Source organism: Erinaceus europaeus, chromosome 1, assembly GCF_950295315.1.
Source record: "Erinaceus europaeus chromosome 1, mEriEur2.1, whole genome shotgun sequence".
Lineage (NCBI taxonomy): Eukaryota > Metazoa > Chordata > Mammalia > Eulipotyphla > Erinaceidae > Erinaceus > Erinaceus europaeus.
The window spans coordinates 141,527,059-141,553,138 of NC_080162.1; the positions used below are offsets into that span (position 1 = coordinate 141,527,059).

A 26,080-nucleotide genomic window follows, 5' to 3' on the forward strand; every position below is an offset into this window, starting at 1 on the left:
CCCCAGCTCCCCACCTGCAGGGGAGTCCCTTCACAACTGGTGAAGAGGTAGGTCCCTTCCTCTCTCCCTCCCCCTCCCTCCCTTCCCCTCTCCCCCCTCCCTCCCTCTCCCTCTCTCACTCACTCCCTTCCCCTCTCCCCCTCCCTCTCTACCTCTCCCTCTCTCCCCCTCCCCCTCCCTTTCTCTCCCTCTCCCCCCTCACTCTCTCCCTTTCTCTCCCTCCTTCTCCCTCCCTCTCCCTCCCTCTCTCTCCATTTCTCTCTCCCTCTCTATTTCTCTCTCTCTCCCTCTCCCCAGCCATCTCCATTTCAATCTCTCTCTCCCTCTCTCTCTCTCTCTCTCTCTCTCTTCTCTCCCCCATCTCCATTTCTTTCGCATTCTCTTATCTCCTCTCAAAAACAAAAGAAAAAAAAATCTGGCCACTGAGAGCTATGGAGTTCTACAGACACCAAGTCCCAGGACAGAACCACAGATTAGCTCCACTTGCCCGCCCGCCCCCCACCCCAACTTAAACCCAAAATATCCCTTTACCTATGCCTGGTTTAGACAACATGTAAAAACAACTATTAGCAACCAACCAAACAGACATACTATGAATCCAGATCTAGTCCTTCTGAGGAAAGAAAGCACTGTAACACTTCTTTTAGAATTAACTAGCCCCCAAATTAGAGCAAGAGGAAGAAGGAATCTGTACATGGCCTTCTAATAATGAAAACAGAAAAACTAAACCAATTAATTCTTAGGCTCCACCAGAGTGAAGTCAAAGAAAGCTACAGAAGTACCTAAAAAGAAGCATCCAATAGCACAGCTATATACAAGATACTGGATACTGTGCAGCAAACCATAACAAAAGGACTTTTCAAAGTTAACCCAATTACCAAATAATGTGATGATAACATTAACTATCGATTGTCTTTTTGAACCCTAAGACAGCAGGAACCTCACATCTCCACTATAGAGCCCCTACTTCCCCCAGTCCTGGAACCCTTGGATAGGGCCCACTTTCCCGTATGCGTCTCCCAATCCATACCAAATAATATTGCATCCACCGATCACAACCTAACCAACGCAATGATTGCCACCTCAACATGCTTCACCTCAGACTGTGTCCAGAGACTTCACGTGTGGAATGACAACCCTTCAGCTTCATTACTCGGGTGAGACCTTTCCTTTTATAGTACACTCTAATTTCATCTCAGGTGGTTCACCTTCTAACAAAGTCCCATAACCTAGATATACACCAGTTTCTGTGAGAGAGAGCTTATGTTCACACGTATCCATAAAATACTACAAAATATATACCTGAAAGCAGAAGTACACTAGAGTTTGCAGTGAGTACCTCCCTTACACTTCCTCTCCACTATTCCAAGCTTGGGATCCATGATTGCTCAACAATTTGTTTGGCTTCGTATGTTAACTCTCTTTTCAATCACCAGGTTCCAGATGCCACCAGGATGCTGGCCAGGCTTCCCTGGATTGAAGACCCCACCAATATGTCCTGGAGCTCAGCTTCCCCAGAGACACACCTTACTAGGGAAAGAGAGAGGCAGACTGGGAGTATGGATTGACCAGTCAACGCCCATGTTCAGCGGGGAAGCAATTACAGAAGCCAGACCTCCTACCTTCTGCAACCCTCAATGACCCTGGGTCCATGCTCCCAGAGGGCTAGAGAATGGGAAAGCTATCAGGGGAGGGGGTGGGTTATGGAGATTGGGTGGTGGGAATTGTGTTGAGTTGTACCCCTCCTACCTTATGGTTTTGTTCGTTAATCCTTTCTTAAATAAAAAAATTTTTTAAAAAAAGAAGTACCTAAAAAAGTTCCATCTTCTCTCTGCTTGAGATTAGCATGCATTCTCTTGGAAATGTTACCTAAGCAACCAGAAATACAAAGATAGCAATGTTTAGGGGGAAACCATCTATGCATATAAATCTATTTTTGCCATCATTTGAACATCAAGGGTCACTACTGCCAAAAGCACAGTTCTAATTAGGACACCCTGTATGGGCAACGCATGCAGGTGCAGAAGGAAGTTTCCAAGTAAATGCCTGACATAAAGTAGGCTTTTCAGTTATGAGGGAAGGTGTCTACATGTTTAAGGCCCAAAGTGAGGGGCTGGCTGGCAGAGCATGTACATTAGCATGCATAATGACCCAAGTTCAAGCCCCCTGTCCCCACCTGCAGGGGAGAAGTTTCATGAGTGGTGGGGCAGGGCTGCAGGTGTCTTTCTTCCCCACCTCCTTACTCTCTCTCTCTTTCTCTCTCCCTCTTTCTCTCCTTCACTTTCTCTTTCCCTCTTTCTCTCTCTCCCTCTCTCTCTCTTTTTCTCTACACTCTCTATCCCTTTATCTCTCCCTCTCTTTTTCCTTTTTTCTCTCTCTCCATTTCTTTCTCTCTCTTCTCTCCTGTAAAAAACTGAAAGAAAAAAAGAACTTGTAGCCATGGAGTGATACAGGCACCAAGTCCCAGTAATAACATGAGTGGCAATAACCAAAAATCCAAAATCCAGAACAACAATATTTGAAGAGTGTCAGACACATTTTTAATGTCATTTATTTATGTTTATACTCTGCCAGGTACTGAACTCAGGATGTGCTGCCTTGAGTGACATCCCAGGCTTATTTTTCATCCTTTTAATAAAGAGAAAGATTGAAGGAGATCCAGGAAAAAAGCACAGTGGTTCTGCAAAAGATTATATGCCTGAGGCTCAAAGGTGCCAACTTTAATCCCCCGCACCACCATCAGCCAGAGCTGAGCACGGCTCTGGTTTAAGAAAATAATATATACTATTCCCATATTTGGGAGATAGATACTTTCTTCCCTGATCCAGCTTTCTAGTCCTATTTCCAACTCTGGAAACGCTTTTTTTTACAACTCTGACACCATCTCTCCTTTAGCCCACCTGCATGCTAGCTGTCAGACTCAGGCAAAAATCAGTGAAGTCATGGGTCCCTTGGAATATACCTAAAATAGACCTACCAGCTGTTTCCAAAATAGAGACCCCAAATCTCATCTGCCATATTCTTACCTTTAGGTTCCTGATAATTTTTTTTTATTTCTTAATTGGGGAATGAATGCTTTATATTCAACAGTAAATACAATAGTTTGTACATGCATAACATTTCCCAGTTTCCCATGTAACAATACAACCCCTACTAGGTCCTCTGTCATCCTTTTTGGACCTGTATTCTCTGCCTCCACCCACCCCAGCGTCTTTTACTTTGGTGCAATACACCAATTCCAGTTCAGGTTCTACTTGTGTTTGTTCTTCTGATCTTGTTTTACAACTTCTGCCTGGGAGTGAGATCATCCCATATTCATCCTTCTGTTTCTGACTTATTTCACTCAACATGAATTTTATCAAGGTCCATCCAAGATCAACTGAAAAAAGTGAAGTCACCATTTTTATAGCTGAGTAGTATTCCATTGTGTATATGTACCACAACTTGCTCAGCCACTCATCTGTTGTTGGACACCTGACCTGGGTTGCTTCCAGGTTTTGGCTATTACAAATTGTGCTGCTAAGAATATATGTGCACACATATCTTTTTGGATGGGTATGTTGGGTTCCTTAGGATATATCCCCAGGAGAGGAATTGCAGGATCATAGGGTAGGTCCATTTCTAGCCTTCTGAGAGTTCTCCAGACTGTTCTCCACAGAGGTTGGACCAACTGACCTTCCCACCAGGTGTACAGGAGGGTTCCTTTGACCCCACACCCTCTCCAGCATTTGCGGCTATTACCTTTTCTGATGTATGACATTCTCACAGGAGTGAACTGGTATCTCATTATCTTTATTTGCAATTCTCTGACAATCAGAGACTTGGAACATTTTTTCATGTGTTTCTCAGCCTTTTGGATCTCTTCTGTGGTGAATATTCTGTCCATGTCCTCTCCCCATTTTTGGATGGGGTTGTTTTCTTGTGGTTGAGTTTGGCAAGCTCTTTACATCTTTTAGTTATTAGCCTTTTGTCTGATGTATGGGAAGTAAAAATCTTCTCCCAATATGTGAGGGGTCTCTTGGTTTGGTTAGTGGTTTCTTTTGCTGTGCAGAAGCTTTTTAATTTGATGTAGTCCCATAGGTTTATACTTGCCTTAGTCTTCTTAGTAATTGGATTCATTTCACTGATTTCCCCCATTTAACAGTCTGAGCACCTTTATCAAAGATTAGATGTCCATAGGTGTAGGGGCTCACTTCTGGGCTCTCAATTCTATTCCACTGGTCAGTGTGTCTATTCATGTTCCAGTACCAAGCAGTTTTGATGACAGTGGCCCTATAATACAATTTGAGATCTGGAGTGTGATGCCTCCGGTTCTGTTCTTTCTTCTCAAGACTGTTTTGGCAATTTTAGGTCTTTTCTGGTTCCAGATAAACATTTGTAGCATTTGTTCTATTCCCCTAAAAATGTGGTTGGGATCTTGATGGGGATAGCATTAAATTTGTAGATGGCTCTGGGTAGTATATTCATTTTAATGATGTTAATTCTCCCAACCCATGAACATGGAATAGCTTTCCTTTCTTTGTGTCTTTTTCAATTTCCTTGAGTAGTGACTCATAATTTTCAGTATACAAGTCTTTCACTTTTTGGGTAGGTTTATTCCTAGATATTTTATTGTTTTTGTTGCGATAGTAAAAAGGAATTGATTTCTGGATTTCAACTTCTTCTAACTTAGTGTTTGCATAGAGTAATGCCAATGACTTCTGAATATTAATTTTGTGGCCTGACATCTTGCTGTATTGCCTGATGATTTCTAAAAGTTTCTTGCCAGATTCCTTAGGTTTTTCTATGTATACTATCATGTCATCTGCAAATAGGGAGAGTTTGACTTCTTCTCTTCCAATCTGTATCCCTTTAATTCCTTGCTCCTGCCTGGTTGCTATGGCAAGAACTTCCAACATTATGTTGAATAGTAATGGTGATAGTGGGCAGCCCTGTCTAGTACCTGATCTGAGGGGAAATGCTTCCAGTTTTTCACCATTGAGTATGATGTTGGCTGTAAGTTTGCTATATATAGACTCTACTATCTTCAGGAATTTTCTATCCCCATTTTTTGTAGTGTTTTGATCATAAAGGGATGTTGTATTTTGTCAAAGGATTTCTCTGCATCTATTGATACGACCATCCCATTTTTGGTCTTGCTTTTATTGATGTGGTGGGTCACGTTGACTGATTTACGTGTTTTAGACCAAACCTGCATCCCTGGGATAAACCCCACTTGGTCATGATGAACAATCTTTTTAATAGACTGCTGTATCCGGTTGGCTAGAATTTCAATATTTTAACATCTATATTCATCAGAGATATTGGTCTGCAGTTTTCTTTTTTGGCTGTGTCCCTATCTGCTTTTGGTATCAAAGTGATGTTGGCTTCATAGAAGCTGGAAGAGAGTATTCCAGTGTCTTCAATCTTCTGGAAGACTTTGAAAAGTACAGGTATTAATTGTCATTTGAAGGTTTTGTAGAATTCATTTGTAAAATGTTCTGGTCCAGGACTTTTATTTTTGGGAAGATTTTTGATAACTGTTTCAATTTCATTAGTTGTGATGGGCCTGTTCATGTTATCTAGTTCCTCTTGACTTAATTTTGGAAGTTCGTAGGTATCTAGGAAATTGTCCATTTCTTCCAGGTTCTCTAGCTTGGTGGCATATAGTTGTTAATAGAAGTCTCGCATGATATGCTGAATTTCTGTGGTATCTGTTATGATATCACCTCTTTCATTTATGATCTGATTTATTTGGGTCTTCTCCCTTTTTTGTTTTGTGAGTCTAGCTAAAGGTTTGTCAATTTTGTTCACTCTTTGGAAGAACCAACATTTACTTTCATTGATCTTTTGTATGGTTTTCTTATTTTCAATGTTTTTGATTTCTGCCCTAACATTAGTGATTTCTGTCCTTCTGGTTGCTTTAGGGTTCCTTTGTTCTTCTTCTTCTAAGTCTTTAATATGTGCAATCAGGCTGTTTATTTGTGCTTTTTCTTGTTTCCTAATGTGTGCTTGTATGGCAATGAACTTCCCTCTCAGTACTGCCTTCGCTGTGTCCCAAATATTTTGATAACTTATGTTTTCATGTTCATTGAACTCTCAAAACATTTTGATTTCCTCCTTTATTTCCTCTTTGACCCAGTAGTTGTTAAGTAGTGTACAGTTGAGCTCCCACATTTTGGGACTATTACTAATCTTTTGTTGATTGCTAAGTGTTGGTTAATTCCACTGTGGTCTGAAAAGATGCTTAGGATGATTTCAATGCTCCTAAATTTTCTGATGCTGTCTTTGTGGCCTACCATATTGGTCTGTCCTTGAGAATGACCCATGTGGACTTGAGTAAAATAGTATTCCAGATTCTTGGGATGAATAACTCTAAAGATGTCTAATAGTTCTAGTTTATCTCTTCATTTAGCTCCCTCATGTCTTTATTGATTTTCTGCCTGGATGATCTGTCAATTGAGAGAGTGGAGTTTTGAAGTCCCCTACTATGACTGTGTTGCTGTTAATATACTGCTGTAGCTCTTTCAGTAGATGTTTGATGTATTTAGATGCCAATGCCCTTATCTAGCAGAGAACCAATTATAGAAGCCAGACCTCCCACCTTCTGCACCCCATAATGGGTGCATACTCCCAGAGAGATAAAGAATAGGAAACTTTCCAATGGAGGGAATGGGATATGGAACTCTGGTGGTGGGAATTGGGTGGAATTATACCCCCTTTTATCTTATGGTCTTTTCAATCATTATTAAATCAATAAAAAATAAAATAAAATAGAAAATAATATTATTAAGTGAGGGAGAAAATAAGAGACACATACACAGAGGAGACACACAGCACAACATTCCCCCACCAGCCATGGTGTCCCCTTGTGATACTATGGCTCAGGGCTCAACCTGACGCTGTTGACTGGCTACGGAAGAAGGGCAAACGCTAGAAGAAGAAGTGGCCTTATACATGGCAGACTGCACATGCAAGAAGGTATCTCCTGGTCCATCTATGGTTTCTTTTATTAATTCTAGTTTTAATTGTCTTCATTTACTTATTGAATGGAAATAGCCAGGAATGAAGAAGAAGGGGGAGATAGAGAGGAAGAGAGACAGAGAGATACCTTCACCACTTGTGAAGCTTTCCTCCTGCAGTTGGGGACTGGGGGCTTGAACCTGAGTCCTTATGCATTGTAATGTGTATGCTCAACCAGGTGCACCACCACTCAGCCTCCATCTATGTTTATTTAAATCATACACCTGGGACCAGATAGTGGCACACCTAGTTGAGCACACATGTTACAATGCTCAAGGACCTGGGTTTGAGTCCCCGGTCCCCACCTGCAGGAGGGAAATTTTGCAAGTGGTGAAGCAGGGCTGCAGGTGTCTCTCTGTCTCTTGCTCTCTGGCTTCTTCTTCCCTCTTGATTTCTCTGTCTCTATCCAAAAATAAATAAATAAAATATTTAAAATGTAGTAAGGGGTTGGGCGGTAGCACAGTAGGTTAAGCGCACATGGCACAAAGCAGAAGGTCCCAAGTTCAATTCCCAGCAGCACATGTGCCAAAGTGGTATCTGGTTCTTTCTCTCTCTCCTCCTATCTTTCTCATTAATAAATAAATAGAATCTTTGAAAAAAAAAGTCTCCAGGAGCAGTGGACTTGTGGTGCAGGCACCAAGCCCCAGCAATAACCTTGGAGGCAAAAAATAAATAAATAAATATGTAATAATAAAAAAATCATAAACCAGCCCCACCTGCAGTGGGGAAGCTTCACATGTGACTTCAGGTGCCTCTTTTAATCTCTCCCTTTCTACCCTTCCCTCTCGCTCTTATTTTATCTCTATCTCTATTCAATAAATCAATAAATAAATCATAAATCAAGGCTGGAAAAACAGCATCAAGGTTATGCAAAAGACTTTCATGCCTGAGGATCTGAGGTCCCAGGTTCAATCCCCACCCAGCATTACCAAAAGCTAGAGCTGAACAGGGCTCTGGTTTCTGTCTCTCTATATATATTTTTTTCTCTCTGTATCTATCTCACATTAAAATAAAAAAAATTTTAAATAATGAACCAAAAACAAAACAATAATACTAAGAAGTTAAGCTGACGTTTTCCCCCCTCCAGGGTTATTGCTGGGGCTCAATGCTGGCCATTTTTCCTTTCTTTTTTTTTTTTTTTTCTTCTTTTCATTTTATTTGAGAGAAATTGAGAGGCAAAAGGAAGAGGGAGACAAAGACAGACAGCTACAAGCCTGCTTCACAGTTCATGAAGCATCCTCTTTGCAGGTGGGGAGCAGGGACTTGAACCCTGGTCCTTACCTAGATCCTTGTGCATAGTATTATGTACACTTAACCAAGTGTGCCACCACCCAGTCCCCTAATTTTTAAACATATTTTTAAAATTTTTTATTATCTATATTTATTGGAAAGAGACAGCCAGAAATCGAGAGAGAAAGGGGAGACAGACAGAGTTAGAGAGAGACAGAGACACCTGCAGTCCTGCTTCACCACTTGTGAAGCTTTCCCCCTGTACAAGAGGGGACCAGGAGCTTAAAACCCAGGTCCTTGTGCACTGTGATAAGTGAACTTAACCAGGTATGCCACCACCTGGCCCCTACGTGTGAAGGATTTCATAGGAGTACTCCACTTTCAGATCATGGGGAGACCTATGCCACGCTAAGCATCATCTCACTTCATTCTCCAAACAGCCCAAGAAGTAAAGAACTGTCAGCCGAATCATTTCACAGCTAAGAACTCTGGCCTACAGTCAGTCCAGAGAACTCAAGTGCCTCACACCCAGCACACAAGGCTGTGCTGTGAACACAGTGCTGCCTGACTGTCCTGTCCTTCCAGGTCTTGCTCTGGTGATCACATGTTACAATCACCAGCATCTCTTGCCCTGCAGCACTGCAAGTGTGGTCAAACTCTGTGGAAAGGTTGCTGACTCAGGCAGGAAACAACGCTCTGCAATCCTACTAAGCTAAGTCCTAGTGAAGAGTCTAATGAGAAGAGACCAAAAGGGGTCAGGCAGTGGTGCACCTGGCTGAGAGCACATGTTACAGTGTGCAAGGACCCAGGTTCTAGCCCCTGGTTCCCACCTGCAGGGGGAAAGATATGCAAATGGTGACGCAGGACTGCAGGTATCTCTCTGCCTCTCTTCCTTTCTATCTCCCCCCCCAATTTCCAATAGTCTCTACCAATAAATAAATGATAAAAATAAATTTAAATGCATATATTAATAATAAATATTGGGCAGGGGTAGATAACATAATGGTTATGCAAAGAGACTCTCATGCCTGAGGCTCCAAAGTCCCAGGTTCAATCCCCTGCACCACCATAAGCCAGAGCTGAGCAGTGCTCTGGTAAAAAAAAAAAAAAAAAAAAAAAGTAATAAATAATATTAGAGAGAGAGAGCGAGACAAGATCAATACAGGAATTCAGAAAGCAGAGAAAGAGGGGCTTGGTGGTGGTGTACCTAGATGATCACACATATTACAATGCACAAGGACCGGGAGGAGGCAAGTTTTGTTAAGTGGTGAAGCAGGACTACAGGTGTCTCTCTATCTCTGTCTTTCCCTTTTCTCTCAATTTCTGGCTGTCTCTATCCAATAAACAAGATTAAAAAATATTAATTAAAAAGAGAGGGAGTCAGGTGGTAGCGCAGTGGGTTAAGCGCACGTGGCGCAAAGCACAAGGACCAGTGTAAGGATCCCGGTTCGAGGCCCGGCCCCCCACCTGCAGGGGAGTCACTTCACAAGTGGTGAAGCAGGTCTGCAGGTGTCTATCTTTCTTTCCCCCTCTGTCTTCCCCTCCTCTCTCCATTTCTCTCTGTATTATCTGACAAAGATGACATCAACAACAACAGCTACAACAATAAAACAACAAGGGCAACAAAAGAGATTAAATAAATAAATTTTAAAAAAGAGAGAGAAAAGCAGGGACACAGCAGGAAGGCAATATCAGTCCCTGGGCCTCACTACTCATGAAGCTCTCTCCCTGCAGGTGGGAAACCAGAGCTTGATCCCTGGTCCTTGCACATTATAACATGTGCACTCGACCAGGTGTGCCCTCACCTGGCCTTTGATTTATTTATTTGGGGGGGGGTTGGGAAGGGGTGAGTATGTGATGCCAGAAATCAAACCCAGGGCCTCACACACACAAAGCATGAGTTCTACCCACAGAGCTACCACTCTAGCCTACATATGGAAAATATTTTAAAAAAAAATTAAACAAAGACCCTGTATTTTCATGTTACACTAGACTGCGCAAATCATGTGGACAGTCTTGTACAAGGTGGACCATGTTCTTGAGCTGGGATCAACTTCTGCTAAGTATTCCAGTAATGCAGGTATACCATTCAAGGCTAGCAGATTCAAAATTTGTATGAGCCAGAGTAACAATGATAGAGCAGTATTTACAGTAAAATAGAATGACATCTTACCTTTACATTTCTTTCCCTTCTTTTTCTTTTGAAGTCAAACTGCAAAGTAGCGGAGGAACCAAAATTAGATTCCCCCCTAGAGAGGAGCAAACCTTAATTACAACTGCCTTTCTTCTCTGTGGCACAGAGGGAAAAGATGTGGGCTTTTACCCAATTAGTATCATCAGTGCAGACAACCAGACAGAATGAGTCATGCCCTGGGGTGAGCTCTCTTCAGGTACTTCATTAGTTTGACTAGGAGCCCTCAAATCAGTCAGGTAATTGCTAGAGCTCCCCTTGACCTTGTTTGGGTACCTGGCAGACAATGGACCCAGTTGGGAACTGAGTACAGCAATTCTCCTTATCTGCAGGAGATACACAATAGTGCTAAACCCTGCAGGTACCATGCATTCTCACCCACATACACACCTAAGATAAAGCTAAATTTATATGTTAGGTACAACAAAAAAGAAACAGGTAATAATAAAAATAAAATAATTACAACAAATGCTGCCATGAAAGTTATATGAATTTGGGCTCTCTCTCCCAATATAGCTACCCATCTTCCATCTGAAAGTAGAGTTTCCCTATGAACCTATTTCACTTTTGTTTCTATTGCTGGAAAGATTTCAACATCTTCAAACTCCCTCTGATTTATTAGGGTTCCAAAAGCACCCAGGAAAGCCCCAGGTGAGAAGCCAGAGCAGAACCAGGGGCTACTCTTCCTCCTACACTTCATTTCCTACAAAGCCACTGAACAAAGAAAAGCAAAAGTAATTTCCACCTGTGGCAGGATGCACCCTGGCTTTTTTGACAGGCTCTTCCCTGGCCCCTTCAATTCAGAAATAAGGGGAGGTAATAATGTGTTGTTGTATGGTTTACATTGGGTTGTTCTAGATCTCCCCCGCCAAGAGAATTGGATCAGTCCAGTTAGTTTTCGCGGCCCGCTTGGCCCCGCCTCTAGGAACCCCGCCAGAGTTCCAGGGTTCCTGAGTGCCAGAGTTTCAGAGCTCGAGAGTAAGAGAGGGTTCCTGAGTTCCAGAGAGAGAGTTGGAGAGTTCGAGAGGTGGAGAGTTCCTGAGTTCCAGAGTAGGAGAGAGTGCTTGGTGCCGCCAAGGGGGCAAAGAGGCAGCAGAGAGTTCCAGAGTTGAAGAGTTGCAGAGTTGGAGAGAGTGCTTGCGCCGCCGCAAAGAGACAGCAGAGTTCTGTTTGGTGATTAGTTTGTCTTAGTTTATGAATCGTTGTTCGTGAATAAAGAAATACAGCTTCTCTGCCCAGCCGTTGTCTCCGTGCCTGTTACCCGCCCGTGAAGCTAACCCGGCAGGAGCCACCGAATTTTAACAACAAGTGGCGCCCATGTGGACCTGACCTGCCCATCTCTCAGATAAGTAAAGACAATTTGGCTACCTATGCACTATGGCCTTCTCTTCTGCTTGTGAAGAGATCTCCAAAGGCCTCTGCTCTTTCTTCACAAGACTGTTTTGCTGTTTCTGGAACATTTATCTCTGGACCACTCTGTGGTTTCCACTCGCTCGGGCGAACTCAGAACAGCCAGCGGGAAGAGCCAGCGGGAGGGAGGCGAGGCACAGAGCTGCTGTTTCCACCTGGTTAAACAGCCAGCCAGCCGGCTGCGCCCAGACAACCCTGCGCACCGCGCCCGCAGCCCCGCAGCCCGCAGGAGGCCGATGCCAGCACGCTGGAGCCCGATGCCAACACGCTGGAGCCCGATGCCAACACGCTGGAGCCCGATGCCAACACGCTGGAGCCCGATGCCAACACGCAAGAGCCCGAGACCAGCCCACAGGAGCCAGCTCTCTACCGCGTGGCGCAGGGCACTGGACACGTGATCCCTCCACACTGCTCGGCCATTGCAAGCAGGGCAGCAGACATGGCAGGGCCATGGGGCAGGGCCGCAGCGGCCTATCATGGCCGCCACCCCTGGGCACCTAGGCCCACGCCTTCTACAAAGCTGGCCTGCCTGCCCTCTTGCTATGAATTCTGGAACGATCCCGGACCTCCCAGACCCCCAGGCTCCCTGCCAAAACTGGGCACATGAGATCTCCAGCCGCCGGTCCAGTCTGAAGGCAGACAAGCTGAAGTACGTAGAGATTTGTGTAGAGATCGCAACCTGCAATTCCTAGAAGTGAAGCTGCGCGGGAAGCCACCTCCAGATGGTGAACCCCCCCCCAACAACTAAGACAGTACAGATCTAAATTCGTGTTTGAAATGACATGTCTTCGTAACAAAGGTTTCTCTCCTTGTGTATTAATGACCATGTTTATGTGTATGTTTAAAGTTTGGTAAATAGTAACTTTAAGGCTAAATTCTTACTAGTCAAAGTTAAATGAAAAAGGTTTTCAACGTAATTCTCATAAAGATAAAATTAACTTACATTTAAAGTCTGAGGTAAAAATTAGTTAACAATCAATATATTTTAACTAAGTTGGTCTAAACAAAAGGTTAAATAGACTTGTTGATATGTAAAACTCTCCATTACCTTCTCTATTAGAAATGGTAGATCGCACAATGGCTATGCTAATTATTCTCATGCCTGAGGTTTCCTTTCCTGACTCCATCTTGAATGGGTGTAACAAAAGGTTAAAAGACGTTGTTGATATGTAAAAGTCTCAAATTCCTTCTCTATTAGAAATATGCTAATAACAAGTTTTGTTTCATAGTAAGTAAATTGCAGCCAGCTGCCTTTGAGACTCTAGGCCGTTCCCCGCCCCCATGCAAATGCCCGTCGACGCAAGTACACCCCCCAGAGGCAAGAAATGTTTTTTTTAAGCTGATAAAGTTTTGCCCACAGAGGCGAAAAATGGCCCCCTCAGGCCTTCCCTTGGCAGCACACTGGTTCTTGTTACTTGCTTGCATGTTTCTCCATGTTTGTGCCAGTTTCTTTTTTAAAAAATGCCTGTATGATAGAGGTTTCTGTTCACCCCACACCCTTGATACTGTAGTCATTTAGTTAAAAAGAAAAGGGGGAATTGTTGTATGCTTTACATTGGGTTGTTCTAGATCTCCCCCGCCAAGAGAATTGGATCAGTCCAGTTAGTTTTCGCGGCCCGCTTGGCCCCGCCTCTAGGAACCCCGCCAGAGTTCCAGGGTTCCTGAGTGCCAGAGTTTCAGAGCTTGAGAGTAAGAGAGGGTTCCTGAGTTCCAGAGAGAGAGTTGGAGAGTTCGAGAGTTCGAGAGTTCCTGAGTTCCAGAGTAGGAGAGAGTGCTTGGTGCCGCCAAGGGGGCAAAGAGGCAGCAGAGAGTTCCAGAGTTGAAGAGTTGCAGAGTTGAGAGGGTTCCAGAGTTACAGAGTAAGAGAGAGTGCTTGCGCCGCCGCAAAGAGACAGCAGAGTTCTGTTTGGTGATTAGTTTGGTTTAGTTTATGAATCGTTGTTCGTGAATAAAGAAATACAGCTTCCCTGCCCAGCCGTATGTCTCTGGTCGTCTCTGTTACCCGCCCGTGAAGCTATCCCAGCCAGCAAGAGCCTCCAAAAATTTTAACAACAATGTGTTGTGCTCATTTTGTTGTTTAAAGATAGAATAAGATTGTTATTATTCCACCAGAGTTATCACTGGGACTTAGTGCCTGCATAACAAACCCAGTGCTCCTGATGGCCATTTTTCCTGGAGGGGGTTTTGTTTGTTTTCTTTTCTGGGTTTTTTGTTTGTCTGTTTGTTTACCTTCCCTTCCTTTTTTTTTTATTAGATAAGGCAGAAATAAATTGAAATGGGAATGGGAGACCAATAATAGATATCTGCAGATCTGCTTCACCACCTATAAAGTCTCCCCCCCTGCAGGTGGGGAACTAGGATTCAAACTCCAATCTTTGAACATTATAGTGTGTGTGTGTGTGTGTGTGTGTGGGTGTGCGCGCGCGCGCGTGTGTGTATGTGTGTGTGTGCACACTCAACTGACTGATTATAGATATATAGATTTTCTCTCTCCACATCTTAACCTCTGGAGCAGGTCAACATGACTCTATTTGTGGCAAAGATCACTGCAGATATAATGTGAAGGATTTTGAAATAAAATCAGGTGAACCCTAAATCTTATGACAAACATTTCTTTTTTTTTTTTTATTTATTTTCCCTTTTGTTGCCCTTTTTGTTTTTTATTGTTGTAGTTATTATTGCTGCTGTTGTTGTCATCGTTGTTGGATAGGACAGAGAGAAATCGAGAGAGGAGGGGAAGACAGAGAGGAGGAAGAGAAAGATAGACACCTGCAGATCCGCTTCACAGCTTGTGAAGCGACTTCCTGCAGGTGGGGAGCCGGGGGCTCGAACCGGAATTCTTTTTTAAAAACCTAATTTTTATTAGTGATTTAATAATAATTAACAAGACTGTAAGAAACAGGGGTACAATTCCACACAGTTCCCACCACAAAGGTTCTGTACCCCATCCTCTCCATTGGAAGCTTCCCTAATCTTTATCCCTCTAGGAGTATGGACCAAGATTCTTTTTTTAATTTTTTCTATTTTCTTTATTTATTTATATTTATTTACTGGATAGAGGCAGCCAGAAGTCAAGAGGGAAGGGGAAGATAGAGAGGGAGAGAGACAGAGAGACATCTGCAGCACCGTTCCACCACTAGTGAAGCTTTCCCCCTGCAGGTGAGGACTAAGAGTCCAAACCTGAGTCCTTGTGCACTGTAACATGTCCACTCAACCAGGTGCACCACCAGCTGGTCCCTGGACCAAAATTCTTTATGGGTTGCAGAAGGTGGAAGGTCTTCTGTAATTGCTTCTCCACTGAACACGAGTGTTAACAGGTTGATCCACACCCCTAGCCTGTTTCTATCCTTTCCTAGTGTAATAGGGCTCTAGTGGGGAGCGGGAGGGTAGATTTTCAGCTTCACTATAGGGGATGGGGTAGGGACACAGATTTTTGGTGGTGGGAATTGTGTTAATATACACTCCCATTAATGTATAAATTAATAAATATAGTCTTATAAATCACTAATCAATATGAAGGGAAAAACAGACTGAATGTCTCAAACATTTTGATGAATAGACCTCAGTTCTGAGTATTTATTCCTTCAGTCTAAGCACTTAAGGTTTCAAATTGGTAACCTGATTGAATTTTAACAATGATTAAATAATTAATACAATTCTAATAATGACTTTTTCTTTGAAATATTAAATCATCTATAATCTTAGACCAGGGAGACCAGAAGCAACTGGTTGTGTCACTATATAAGACACAGCTATATGTAAATAGGACTAAATGGCATAAATCATGGTGAGGTCTTGTATGATACATTAGATCCTAACCATAGGATTTTCAAAGTCAACCAAATTCCCGAATAAGTTGGTTATAACAATAACTATCTATTGCCTTCTTAAACTCTAAAACAGCAGGAACCTTCCCCATTCTCTATAAAACCTTATTTCTCTCTGGTGGTGGGAATTGTGTGGAATTTTACCCCTCTTATCCTATGGTCTTGTTAATCATTATTAAACAAATAAATTATATATATTCCTCCCAGTCCTGAAACTTCTGGAGCATGACTCGTTTTCCTGCACACTTCTCTTGATCCATAGCATTTGATACTGCATCTGCTGATCTCAACTAAATCAGTGCAGCAAGTACCACCTCAACATATTTCACTTAGATTGTGTCTAGAGATGCCAGGCATGGAATGTCAACCCTTCAGTTCCATTACTCTGGTGAGAACTTTCCTAGCTCATAGGGTTCCTTAATTCCATGTCAGGTGGTGCACCTCCTAACAAAGCCACAAAACCTAGATATAGACCAGGGACTATGAGATAGAACGCATATGCACTACATAAACTAGGGGGAAATACATATTCTAAAGTAAACGTGCACAACAGTTTGCAATGAATCAAAGTGCAGCAAGCAAATAGAAAGACAAACATTTCTTTCTTTAAGAGAAACGCAGAAGAGAAACAGAGGCTCTGGGACCATAGAGATAGATGAAAATGGCACCAGAAACCAAAAGAAACAGGGCCCCCTCCCCATCTCCATGGCCCCCATCCACCCAAGCCCCCGTTCTCCCCCCAGCATCTGGAGAAAGTCTGGGTATACTGAGACCTTGATTTCAGACTTCTGGCCTCCGGAATGGTGAGGACACTAGTCTGTTATTATAAGCCACCTAGTTTGTGGTCCTAGGTTACAGTGGCCACAGGAAATGAATGGAAGCCCTCAGTCACACATCTCTTACTTTTAGCCTCCATTCTCACCCTCTGGGAATGGAAACTATGAGACCTTCCAACACAGCCCACTCTGTTTTCAAAGAAGGCCTAGCCTAGCCCCTGAATAGTTCATTTCCCCCAACACAGGGCTTCTTGCTTGTGGTGACTAGCAACCTGGGGCTCCTACAGAGCTTTTGCAGACCAGAAAGCTCCTCCTGAGTCAGGTCAGGCTCTCCCCTCCCACCCACCATCCAACCCCCCAACCCCCCAGCTCCATGCTTTCACACCACTAGACCTCACCTCTCCATCGCTCCAGGCAAGGCAGCATAGGGAGCTACCACCCCCCCTTATCTCCATAGTATTCTTCTGAAACAGCTCCAGGGCTGTTTAAAATTTAAATCACCAAATTAAACAGTCAACTCCATAAATAATTTCAACTAAGAGCAAAAAAAGAGCAAGCAAGTGGCTCAGCAGGCTTGAAGCCCTGCATTTTAACCCCTGGCCCTGCTTATAATGGAACAATGTTTTGGTCTCTCTCATAAAATATTACAAGTAGGGAGTCTGGCGGTAGTGCAGCGGGTTAGGCGCGCAGATGGCGCAAAGCACAAGGACCGGCATAATGATCCCCCTTCAAGCCCCGGATCCCCACCTGCAAGGAAGTCGCTTCACAAGTGGTGAAGTAGGGCTGCAGGTGTCTGTCTACCTTTCTCTCCCCCTCTCTGTCTTCCCCACCTCTCTCCATTTCTCTCTGTCCTATCTATCAACAACGACATCAACAATAACAACAACAATAACTACAACAATAAAACCACAAGGGCAATAAAAGGAAATAAATAAATAAACCTAAAAAAATAATAATAATAATGAAAATGATTTTAATTAAAAATAAAACCAATATGCCTTTCTTCACACAGCTCTCAAGGACATACATTGTCACTTACATCCACTATACAGAAAAGGCTTTTATTTTATTTTATTTTTTTATTTTTTACCAAAGCACTGCTCAGCTCTGGTTCATGATGGCTGCGCAGGATTAAACCTGGGACCTCAGAGCCTCAGGCATGAGAGACTCCGCATAACCATTATGCTATCTACCCCGCCTGGAAAGTCTTTCTTTATCCAGATCTAACCAGTCAGTTAGGAACCAAGCTTATGAATTACATGTTACCATTAGAAGGCAGGGGAGGCACATTCTAGGCAGTCACTAATTCTATATTTGACCAACCAGGTCAAGTTTGTACCAATCTGATTATTCCCAAAGAATCATTCATTACACACATAATATTTCCCCCAGAGTTGAAGGGAAACATAATATTCCAGAGCCAATCAGTAAAACACAAGAAACGTTCCTGGGTTCAAATCACAATTTTGTCAACTTACTAGTAACTGGTGTTGGGTAAGTCATGCAGTGTCTCCACGTTGCTGTTGCCTTCCTTGTCTGTAAAGTAAGAATAGTGATAATGTGGCCTTTTCTGTATTCCACCTGTCTCTTAGATCTGAGGCTCCTCCCTTGGTCACTCCTTCCCACAGGTCACATGAGGTTGACTTTTAGATAAAAAGTAATTCCTATCAAGTCAGCCAGCAAGCTTCCCAGTCCTTGTCCAAGTTAGCAAGGCCCATTGGAAGGCACCAACAGAGAAGGGGGAAAATGAGTGGCTGGTATTCATTCACGTGCTGCCTGCCTTTCTGCTACAGGCTTCTACTAAAGAGCAGCTCCAGAAACTGCTCTCAGAGGCAGACACAGAACTAGCACTCGCAAGGACTCAGGTCAGTTTCCCAGCGCAGGCATACAGCAGCACTGTAGTTGAGCTCAGAAGTGACCGGAAGTACCTGAGGGGACACAAGACTCAGCAGCACTGCGTCAGACACAAGTTCCCCAAGCGCACCTGTGTGCCTGTAGGCAAGAATTTGTAGCACAGGGAATGGGCGTGTATCACGTGCAGCGGTTTAGAAAGGTGAAGGCAGGAGGGACTGGGATGTTTACAAGTTAGACCTGTGGGTGTGGCTTAGGTGCTCATTCTCTACTTGTGCGACCCTCCTATCATGGCTCCTCTTTATCTCCCCTCCACACTCAGCCTGCCATGTGAATGTTCAGTTTTCCTGAATACAGTTTAAAATTCCTGAAAAATCATGCTCTCTCCTCAATTCTTTGTTGAGATTATGTGTGACTAAACCTTACACATGTGGGGAATAAACTCAGCTGTAATTCCCTCCAACACATTGTGGTTTCTCTTTTCCTCTTTAATAATAGTAATAATAATAATACATCTTTTAAGGCTGGGTGGTGGCACACCTGATTGAACACACATGTTATAATGTGCAAGGACCCAGGTTCAAGCCCTACCTGTAGAGGGAAAGCTTCAAGAGTGGTAAAGCAGTGCTGCAGGTGTCTCTCTCTCTCTATCTTCCCCTCCACTCTCAATATCTGGCTGTCTCCAATAAATAATGATAATTTTAAAAAATAAATAATGATAATTTAATTGTTTTTAATTATTAAGGGGCCAGGCGGTGGTGCACCTGGTTAAGCGCACACATTATAGAGCACAAGGATGTCAGCTCAAGACTCTGGTCCCCACCTGCAGGGGGAAAGCTTCACAAGTAGTGAAACAGAGCTGCAGGTGTCTATCTGTATTTTTCCCTTTGTATTTCTCCCTTCCCTCTCAATTTCTCTCTGTCTCTAGCTAATACATAAATATTTTTAAAAGGACCAAATTAATTTTTTTTAATTATTAAAATAAATAAGTCTTTTATATTTTTCAATGCTCTGGTTTCTCTTCTGGTTATATAAGTGGATGCTCTTACATCACCTTTCAGGACTGAGACAGTAAAAGGTGTGTGCATTGCTAACCACTCTAGGTCATTTACCTTAACCTGCCAACAGGATTTCAAATGCTTCTCATTTAATTTTCTTTTTCAAAAAAAATTTTTTGAGCTTTTTAACCTGTTTCCTTATGGGACCTTGACTGATAAAGCCTTTGAAGGTTTATCAAAATTATTTGAGTTAATACTTAGAGCTCTGTTTACTTGATTAAAAGTACAGAAATAAACTATCACTGTTGTTATTAGCAGCATCAATGTGTACAAGGCATCCTTGGCCATGAAATATCTCAGGGTCAGTTTCCTTCTCTCCTGAAGTAAAATACCATTTAATATGGTGATAAATAGAATACTGTGGTGGTAGAAAAGTGGAGAAAACTGGGAGTCGGGCGGTAGCACAGTAGGTTAAACACAGGTGGCACAAAATGCAATCACTGCCATAAGGATCCCGGTTCAAGCCCTGGGCTCCCCACCTGCAGGGAAATCGCTTCACAGGTGGTGAAGCAGGTCTGCAGGTAGACATCTTTCTCTCCCCTTCTCTGCCTTCCCCTCCTCTCTCCATTTCTCTCTGTCCTATTCAACAACGACGACATCAATGACAACAATAGTAACTACAACAATAAAAACAACAAGAGCAACAAAAGGGGGATAAATAAGTATCTTAAAAAATAAATTTAAAAAAAAGAAAAGTGGAGAAAACCTAGTCCTTGAAGGTCTAGGACTATGTCCATATTTTTTGATGTTTCTCCTCTCTGATCCCTTACAGTCATACTCCCTCCATCAAACTTAACTAAATCACTACTACCAGTGCTGCCATGCCACATTATGCTGCTACTGACTTGTTACTGCAGATTGTCACCAGAGACACCAAAACTGAGATGTCAACTTCCCAATTTCTCTAATCTGGTAAGACCATCTTTTAACACCTGTCTCCTTCCCTCTGTATCTATCCCTCCCCTCTCAATTTCTATCTAGTTCCACTTTAGATGGCATATTTTCTTTTTACTATTATTATTATTTTATTTATAAAAAGGAAACACTGACAAAAACCATAGGATAAGAGAGGTGCAACTCCACACAGTTCCCACAACCAGAACTCCATATCCCATCCCCTCCCCTGATAGCTTTCCTATTCTTTATCCCTCTGGAAGTATGGACCTAAGGTCATAGTGGGTTGCAGAAGGTGGAAGGCTGGCTTCTGTAATTGCTTCCTCACTGAACATGGGCATTGACAAGTCGATCCATACTCCCAGCCTGTCTCTCTCTTTCCCTAGTGGGGTGGGGCTCTGGGGAACAGATGGCACATTTTCTAACTAAGTTACAGACATTAGACACAGGCTAAGGCCTAGGGTATTGGGTACAGGTGTACATGTATCCATAAGCATGAAGCAATTATATACCTCAAAGTAAAAGTACTTAACAACCCTCCAAGATTAGACTTAGACCTAATCTAGTACTAATCTAGTACATTCTACTAGCCTGGTATTCTAGTAGAATGGCCTAAAGAAGGCATCATAAATATTCTAATTGGTTAGACTTAGACTAGTAAGCTTGGCGATCTAGCATAAAGACTCAAAGAAGGCAGACCCCATAAATCTAATACTGGTTTAAATACACCAAATGGCACTCAATGCTTTAATAACTGGGAAAAAGTCTAAACAAATCAGATAAAGAAAGGACTACAGGGAGTCGGGCTGTAGTGCAGCGGGCTAAGCGCAGGTGGCACAAAGCACAAGGACCGGCATAAGGATCCTGGTTCGAACCCCGGCTCCCCACCTGCAGGGGAGTCGCTTCACAGGCGGTGAAGCAGGTCTGCAGGTGTCTATCTTTCTCTCCTCCTCTCTGTCTTCCCCTCCCTCTCTCCATTTCTCTCTGTCCTATCCAACAACGACAACAACAATAATAACTACAACAATAAAACAACAAGGGCAACAAAAGGGAATAAATAAAAAAATTAATTTAAAAAAAAAAGGACTACAAAGGCTGGATAAGGGCAAGAGAACAGCACACTTTAATGATGGCCCTTTTGGTCACTATCAGGCCACTCCATCATTTGTGGCTCTAGTCAGAGAATCCTTGTATTCCCACACCGGTATGATGGGCCTAGATCTCTGATGGATCCCTCTCTCCACTATCACTGGTCACTTCCATCATGAACATTATCACAAGCCCTCTTGTGGGCCTCTATAGGACCTTGCTCTCACTATACAGCAGCAAATGGTAGAGACTGCCCCATTCTCTGAAAGGAAGATGGGTTAACATACTCTTCCACTCAAGGAAGACTGGTCCTGAAATGAATGCAGCCTAGAATATTCCCAGATGTGACCATGAACTGTGATCTCAGACTGACAGGGACTCCGAGGCCACACAGGCTCCTGTGCTAAATATGAATAGACATGGGCTCTGGGTCAAGTGGATGGATGAGGTAAACAGTTAATTTTATTCATAGATTTTCTTCAAGTTTGGGAGCTACTCTCTGCCCTAATCCAGCTTGCTAGCCCTATTATAAACTCTAACACTATTTATTCATATTTTAGCATGTGTGAGAATACCCTTTCTTTTCTTTCCCTCTCTTTCTCCCCCACCCCCTTAATCCTTCTCTTGCTCTCTTTTAAAATAAAGATAGAGAGGTAGAGAGGTAGAAAGAGTGTGAAAGAGACCACAGTCCCAAGGCTTCCTTAAATGTTGTGGGGGCTGGGCTTGAACCTGGGTTGCACACATGGCAAAGCAGTACACTATCCAAATAAGCTATTTAGCGGGCATTCTTTTCCTTTTATTATTTAAAAAAAAATCTTTAAATGCTTTGTGGCTGGGGAAATGACTCAATTGGACTTGGCAACCCCCTAGGTTCCCAGTTGGATCCCCAGTACTGCATGTACCAGATGTCAACTCCTATCATCATCCTACAATGAAATGGAACCTTAAAATGATGCCAACCCACCCCCAAAGAAGCAAAACAATAAATGTGGAAAGAAAGATCAGGCTTTGGTACTGATGCTTTGACTAAGGAGTTATCAGAGACAAAATAATGTTCCTTTTCTTTCACTTCAAAATGGTTTAGGGGCTGGGTGGTGGCACACCTGGTTGAGTGACATGTTACAGTACCAAAGGACCGGGGTTCGAGCCCCTGGCCCCCACCTGCAGGGGGAAAGCTTTGCCAGTGCTGAAGTAGGGTTGCAGGTGTCTCTCTGTCTTTCTCCTCCTTTCTTCTCGATTTCTGGCTGTTTCTATCTAATAAATAAAGATAATAAAAATTTTTTTAAAAATGGTTTGAACTGCAGAGCTCCTGACACTTTGAACAGAGTTGGGTTCCAATTCAAACACATTTCTTGCAACTAAATCATCACAGATACACTGATCAATGAAAGCTGCTAATATAATGATTGTTAATCTGATAGAAGTTCCCTGGCTCCTTCTAGGGAATCTCTTTAATTTTTTTATTTAATTTTATTAGTGACTTAATATTGATTTACAAAATTATAAGACAATAGTATAATTCTACACCATTCCAACCACCAGAGTTCTGTGTCCCCATTCCTTCCATTGGAAACTGCAGTGGTTCTCCCAAGATCACAGATATAGGCTATTATTTCTATAATTATCTGTCTATCTTTTTATGTATTTGCCCCCCCCTTTTCTTTTTCCATGGTCCCATCTTCTTTTTCTTTTCTAGACACACCTACACCTATTACTACTTCCAAATGTCCCTCCTTTTTTCCTTTTCTCTCTCTGGGCCCCAGTGCTTGGAGTTCAGAACCCTCTGGTCATCTTCCCCCTATCATTTCCCCCCTGCTGGAAGTATGAACCAAAAATCTTTATGAAGTGTAGAAGGTAGGAGTTCTGTCTTCTGTAATTGCTTCTCCACTGGACATGGGCGTTGGCAGGTCAGGGATCACTTTCAATTCGTGTACTCTATCCCTAATTCCTGCCTTCAGCATCCTTCAAGGATACTCTTATGGTAATAAAGGTATATAGTACAAAGCCTGTTTGGCACCACTTCCTAATCCCACACCCAGACAGACATCACTAACTGACCACAGTTCACTTTCCAGCTGAGCCTGGACCAGAGTCCATCCAGAGAATGTCTGTGCACCTCATCTCTCCAACCAAGCACTTTCTATCAGTCAGAGATGACATGTAAGATGATGCCAATTATCAATTCTATGTCTATTCCCCCAGAACTACCCCCCCGTACACCCATGCTCCCACCTTCACTTTACCACCTCCCCCATCCCATGCAGGTCTTGCACCCTGGATTTGCCCATTAAACACTGGTGTCTCCTAGTTGTGGTGGCCCATGAGGATGGGGGAGCAACCTCACAACAAGGTCTGAAAGAAAACCCACATCAAATGGAGTTTATGTACACTCCTAGCAAAATGTAGACATATAAATCAGTAGTTAATTAATATGAGAGGGGGAAATCAATTGTATGTCTCAAAGTTTCTCAAAAGACAAACTGAATCTTTTTAATATATAGGCTGTGTATTTGATATGCGGACTCTCTCAAAAGCCTAGACCAAGTAGATTAGAAGCATCCAATAGCACAGCTATATACAAGATACTGGGTACTGTACAGCAAACCATAACAAAGGGACTTTTCAAAGTTAACCCAATTAACAAATAATGTGATGATAATATTAACTATCGATTGTCTTTTTGAACCCTAAGACAGCAGGAACCTCACATCTTTACTATAGAGCCCCTACTTCCCCCAGTCCTGGAACCCTTGGATAGGGCCCACTTTCCCGTATGCATCTCCCAATCCAAACCAAATAATATTGCATCCGCCGATCACAACCTAACCAAAGCAACGATTGCCACCTCAATATGCTTCACCTCAGACTGTATCCAGAGACTTCACGTGTGGAATGACAACCCTTCAACTTCATTACTCGGGTGAGACCTTTCCTTTTATAGTACACTCTAATTTCATCTCAGGTAGTTCACTTTCTAACAAAGTCCCATAATCTAGATATACACCAGTTTCTGTGAGAGAGAGCTTATGTGCACACGTATCCATAAACTACTGCAAAATATATACCTGAAAGCAGAAGTACACTAGAGTTTGCAGTGAGTACCTCCCTAACACTTCCTCTCCACTATTCCAAGCTTGGAATCCATGATTGCTCAACAAATTGTTTGGCCTCATATGTTAACTCTCTTTTCAATCACCAGGTTCCAGATGCCACCAGGATGCTGGCCAGGCTTCCCTGGATTGAAGACCCCATCAATGTGTCCTGGAGCTCAGCTTCCCCAGAGACACACCTTACTAGGGAAAGAGAGAGGCAGACTGGGAGTATGGACCGACCAGTCAACGCCCATGTTCAGCGGGGAAGCAATTACAGAAGCCAGACCTTCTACCTTCTGCAACCCTCAGTGACCCTGGGTCCATGCTCCCAGAGGGCTAGAGAATGGGAAAGCTACCATGGGAGGGGGGGGATTATGGGGATTGGGTGGTGGGAATTGTGTGGAGTTGTACCCCTTCTACCTTATGTTTTTGTTCACTAATCCTTTCTTAAATAAAAAATAAAAAAAAAAAAAGAAAGAAAAAGAAAACCCACATCAAACTGTGTACTTGATGACAGGGCTGCTTGGGTTTGATATTTTCAAGTTAGTCAGATTGGGCAAACTTGGAAGAAGCTCTTGTGGCTTCAGCCTGGGCTGCTCCAGTGTTCCAGCTACTTGCCCTAAGGAACAGAGCTGCTCCACCATCAGAATTGGGGCTAACCTGCTTGCAACCCCGAGCAAATCCCAGAACAGAAGCGCTGTTTGTGGGGGCTAGGGCGGGAGTGGGGGCGGGGGCGGGGGCGGGGCCCGGGCCCGGCCCTCCCAGAGACTCAAGCGCCTTTCTCCAGGGGTTGAAAGTTAAAGTAGAAACTTGAGTATTTCCTGCAGACAGGGAGACCTCCCGCCCCTCCCGGTTGACACAGCCCACTTTGCACATCCTGCTTCTCTAGAAGAGAGCTAAAAATAAATCGGAATGCACTGCAAAGCGCTCCCAGCACAGCTCCCCAGCCACCCTCCCAAATCCCCTAGGCTGAGGACAGGGACCTTTGGGCCCCGAGCCCAAAGGGCCGCCTTCCTGTTGGCTTTTAGCCCCCAACCTGTCGCCCACCCAGCTCTCCTGCGGCCACACCTGGCTGACTGCAAAGGACCTGGTTCCCCGGCACACAGCCGCCCCCCCAGCCATCGCCCAGCCCCCGCCCCCAGGGGTGCACTGGAGCAGGGAGACACCGGGCACAGACCCCCCTCCTCCAGGGTGCCCTGGAGCAGTGAAACGCCGGGGAGCGCCCCACACACACACACATACCCCCCAACCCCGCACCCTCTGCAAAGTCGCGTTTTCCTTTAATGCCAGGAACTCGGGTTTTTTCCCTCGGAGACAGCAGGGAAAAGGAGGGTTGGAGGGTGAGCTGCCCACGGGACGCGCTGCAGGACCGAGTTCCCAGGACCGAGCTTCCAGCACCGCGCTCCCAGTATCAAGCTCCTAGATGCAAGCTCCAGCCCAGGAGTCCCGCACCTCAGCCTCACCCAGAACCGCAGCCCCCGCAGCCCCCCCCCACACCCCCTACGCCCCCAGCACGGTCCAGAGCATTGGGAGGAGAGGGAGGAGGGAGGAGGTGCGAGGAGGGAGGAGGGAGGGGCCTGAGACTCACCACTATCTCTGCTCCGGCGTTTATGTCGCCTCGGGCCAGTCGGCGACAGCCTTTTCCTCCACAACCCTCCCC

At 43.8% G+C, this 26,080-nt stretch overlaps 1 protein-coding gene across 2 annotated transcripts in view; it reads right to left on the reverse strand.

Moving 5' to 3' along the window:
• The window catches only part of NCALD (neurocalcin delta), a 435,454-nt gene extending 409,412 nt beyond the window's left edge, over positions 1-26,042 (reverse strand). Inside the window, exons 1-2 of one of the 2 annotated variants that reach the window (XM_060196362.1) lie at positions 26,009-26,042; positions 17,915-17,972 (exon numbers count right to left, since the gene is read on the reverse strand). The gene's annotated coding sequence lies outside the window, so the exon portion shown is untranslated. Of the gene's footprint in view, positions 1-17,914; positions 17,973-26,008 lie in introns of those variants that run through there. The other variant, XM_060196355.1, reaches the window with a different exon arrangement.
• Positions 26,043-26,080: the final 38 nt, after the last annotated feature.